Below are 4,704 nucleotides of genomic sequence, written 5' to 3'. Positions count from 1 at the left end.
TTAAAGAATTCTTATTGAGGTTACAGGGACAAACCGTCCTGATGTGTAGAAAGAATAGTAAATATGGCAGGCGACCAGCTTGGCTTAACAGTGAAATCCTTGCTGATCTTAAACACAAAAAAGAAGCTTACAAGAAGTGGAAGATTGGACAACTGACCAGGGAGGAGTATAAAAACATTGCTCGGGCATGCAGGAGTGAAATCAGGAAGGGCAAATCACACTTGGATTTGCAGCTAGCAAGAGATGTTAAGAGTAACAAGAACGGTCTCTTCAGGTATTTTAACAACAAGAAGGAAGTCAAGGAAAGTGTGGGACCCTTATTGAATGAGGTAGGCAACCTAGTGACAAAAAGAAAAGGAGTACTTGTGGCACCTTAGAGACTAACCAATTTATTTGAGCATAAGCTTTCGTGAGCTACAGCTCACTTCATCGGATGCATACTGTGGAAAGTGTAGAAGATCTTATTATATACACACAAAGCATGAAAAAATACTTCCTCCCACCCCACTCTCCTGCTGGTAATAGCTTATCTAAAGTGATCACTCTCCTTACAATGTGTATGATAATCAAGGTGGGCCATTTCCAGCACAAATCCAGGGTTTAACAAGAACGTCTGACGGGGTGGGGGGGGGGTAGGAAAAAACAAGGGGAAATAGGCTACCTTGCATAATGACTAAGCCACTCCCAGTCTCTATTCAAGCCTAAGTTAATTGTATCCAATTTGCAAATGAATTCCAATTCAGCAGTTTCTCGCTGGAAATTCGCTCTTTTTGCGAATACAGACTAACACGGCTGTTACTCTGAAACCTAGTGACAGAGGATGTGGAAAAAGCTCTTGTACTCAATGCTTTTTTTGCCTCTGTCTTCACGAACAAGATCAGCTCCCAGACTACTGCACTGGGCAGCACAGCATGGGGAGGAGGTGACCAGCCCTCTGTGGAGAAAGAAGTGGTTCGGGACTATTTAGAAAAGCTGGACAAGCACAAGTCCATGGGGTCAGATGCGCTGCATCCGAGAGTGCTAAAGGAGTTGGCGGATGTGATTGCAGAGCCATTGGCCATTATCTTTGAAAACTCATGGCCATCGGGGGAGGTACTGGATGACTGGAAAAAGGCTAATGTAGTGCCCAACTTTAAAAAAGGGAAGAAGGAGGATCCTGGGAACTACAGGCCAGTCAGCCTCACCTCAGTCCCTGGAAAAATCATGGAGCAGGTCGGTCCTCAAGGAATCAATTCTGAAGCACTTAGAGGGAGGAAAGTGATCAGGAACAATCAGCATGGATTCACCAAGGGCAAGTCATGCCTGACTAATATAATTGCCTTCTATGACGAGATAACTGCCCTGTGGATGAGCGGAAAGCAGTGGACGTGTTATTCCTTGACTTTAGCAAAGCTTTTGACACGGTCTCCCACAGTATTCTTGCCAGCAAGTTAAAGAAGTATGGGCTGGATGAATGGACTATAAGGTGGATAGAAAGTTGGCTAGATTGTCAGGCTCAATGGGTAGTGATCAAAGGCTCCATGTCTAGTTGGCAGCCTGTATCAAGTGGAGTGCCCCAAGGGTCGGTCCTCGGGCTGGTTTTTTTCAATATCTTCATTAATGATCTGGAGGATGGCGTTGACTGCACCGTCAGCAAGTTTGCAGATGACACTAAACTGGGAGGAGAGGTAGATACGCTGGAGGATAGAGATAGGCTACAGAGGGACCTAGACAAATTAGAGGATTGGGCCAAAAGAATTCTGATAAGGTTCAACAAGGACAAGTACAGAGTCCTGTACTTAGGATGGAAAAATCCCATGCACCGCTACAGACTAGGGACCGAATGGCTCGGCAGCAGTTCTGCAGAAAAGGACCTAGGGGTTATAGTGGACGAGAAGCTGGATATGAGTCAACAGTGTGCCCTTGTTGCCAAGAAGGCCAATGGCATTTTGGGATGTATAAGTAGGGGCATTGCCAGCAGATCAAGGGACGTAATCATTCCCCTCTATTAGACATTGGTGAGGCCTCATCTGGAGTACTGTGTCCAGTTTTGGGCCCCACACTACAAGAAGGATGTGAAAAAATTGGAAAACGTCCAACGGAGGACAACACAAATGATTAGGGGACTGGAACACATGACTTATGAGGAGAGGGTGAGGGAACTGGGATTGTTTAGTCTGTGGAAGAGAAGAATGAGGGGGGATTTGATAGCTGCTTTCAACTACCTGAAAGGGGGTTCCAAAGAGGATGGATCTCGACTGTTCGCAGCGGTAGCAGATGACAGAACAAGGAGTAACGGTCTCAATTTGCAGTGGGGGAGGTTTAGGTTGGATATTATGAAAAACTTTTTCACTAGGAGAGTGGTGAAGTACTGGGATGCGTTACCTATGGAGGTAGTGGAATCTCCTTCCTTTGAAGTTTTTAAGGTCAGGCTTGACAAAGCCCTGGCGGGGATGATTAAGTTGGGGATTGGTCCTGCTTTGAGCAGGGGGTTGGACTAGATGACCTCCTGAGGTCCCTTCCAACCCTGATATTCTATGATTCTATGAAAATTCCCAGAGAATGTAAAGGGCGGGTCTGATGGTTGGTCACCTGAGGGCAGGGCAGTAGAGTTCAAAGTGATGACCAGAGTGGCAAGAACAAGCATACTGGGACACTTCTGGAGGCAGATTAGAACACACTAAGAGACCAGGGCATCCACACTGGTGCCGCGGCGCTCCAGCGGTGGCACAGCAAATGTTATTCCACTCGCCGAGGTGGAGTACCAGGAGCGCTCTAGCCGCTGTGTCAGAGCACTCTACATGCCTTGCCCGTGTGGACGGGTACTGAGCTAGTGTGCCCAGGGTTCCTTTAATGCGCTCTAACTCGCAAGTGTAGCCAAGCCCACAGTGTAAAGGCCAAGCTCTTTAGCTGGTCATCATCAGTTCCTTCTGTAGTTCTCCATCGCAGGAAATGGTCCTCATTTCAGTCTGAAATATCTGCTGCTCCAAATGCTGAAGACAGAATTGTAGACTCCAGTGGGTGATCCTCAAGCTATCCTGGAGACATCTAATGCTTGAGATCCCACCGCCTTTGTTGGGACGTTGCTTGCTCACCTAAGTTGATCCAACCATCCTGGCGCTTTTCTGTCAGCCCCATCTGAGACTGAGATGAGGAATCAATAGAGACTTCGCAAGGTGAGAATGCTGAATCTTGCCATCATTTGATGGCTCATTCTGACTCCTCTATTTGCAATGGGAACCTCTTCCCTTCCTCTTTCTCTCCAGTCCCTCTGAGCTCCCAAAATTAATACGAACAGATGCTTTCCCTCAGCCCCTTAACATCTAGTACTGAGATGCTGGGATGGTTCTTGGGATACCCAGGACTGCGAGTCACCTTGTTACCCCCAGCCTCCACTAGGAGGGAGTCTTGCCTGTGCCCGGCTGAGTGTCAGCTCCTGATGCCACCAACCTGTCAGCCACTCCAGCCCTCCCCTCCAGGCTCTGTCAGCCCTGTCTTCACCGGTTAATAATAGGTGCAGACTTCTGGTGCTTATAATGGCTTGTTTGTTTTTTTAAAATGGGGCCCGAAACAGTTGTTGCGGGGAGCAACAAGGTTTCCAGGGTTGTTGAAGCAGGGTGAGCTCAAGCCTGGCACAGTTTTGGAGGGAAGAAGAAAAAGAAAGAAACAGGAGGGAGAGCAGGTGGCAGCATGCCCCAGGACCAGGCCAAACAAGCAGTAGTGGCATGGAACCAATCTGGAGGGAGGGTGCCTTGAGTTGGGAGAGAGAGAAAGAGAGAGAGGACAGAAGTGAGCAAGACAGCAGAAAAAGCCAAGAGGCAGTAAGTACATGGGGAGCCAGTGGATAGGGCCCCAGTGGCCAAGTCACACCATCTTCAGGGCCCCAGGAACAGAGCGGACAGGGAGGAAGCCCAGCTGAGGACAGGAATGCCAGGGATAGTAGGACAAGATGGAGGAGGTAACAGCTTGGATTGGACCAATTTACCTCACCCACCTCGTCTCTCTCAGATCCTAGGACTAAGCCAGCTACAACAGCACTGCCTATAGGGATAGCAGGGATAGCCACAAAAGGGCCAGGACTGAGAAAGAGGAAAGTCAGTGGCATACAAGGGAAAGTTGAAGGAGGAACAGCAAAGTTAAGAGGAAAAATAACCAAAAAGCCTCTAAGTAATCAAAGAAATGAATAGAAAAGCATTGTTAGAAAACTGAGAAAGGTACAACATGAGGGAAATAAGCTGTCACAAGAGAAACAGACTAAAGAAATAAGGAGGAAGGGAAGGAGCCAAAGTAAGAAAATAGTAAGGACTGTAACACAGGACGTCCAGACAGTCTCTCAAGGTAGGCATGGTGAGGTGACAGGAATAGAGGAATCATCACAGAGCAAAGGGAGCATACACCAGAAAAGAGCCAAGGGATCGTTGTTCAGTCAGGAAGCCAACACAGCATATCAAGGCATACTGTCTAGGGCTGTCAAGTGATTAAAAAAATTAATCGCAATTAATCACACTGTTAAACAATAATAGAATACCATTTATTTAAATATTTTGGATGTTTTCTACATTTTCAAATATACTGATTTCAATTACAACACAGAATACAAAGTGTACAATGCTCACTTTATATTTATTTTGATTACAAGTATTTGCACTGTAAAAAACAACATAAATAGTATTTTTCAATTCACCTAATACAAGTACTGTAGTGCAATCTCTTTATCATGAAATT

Source organism: Lepidochelys olivacea, assembly GCF_965140295.1.
Source record: "Lepidochelys olivacea isolate rLepOli2 genome assembly, chromosome: 7".
In the NCBI taxonomy this organism is placed as follows: Eukaryota; Metazoa; Chordata; order Testudines; family Cheloniidae; genus Lepidochelys; species Lepidochelys olivacea.
This window is presented reverse-complemented; position numbering follows the sequence as displayed.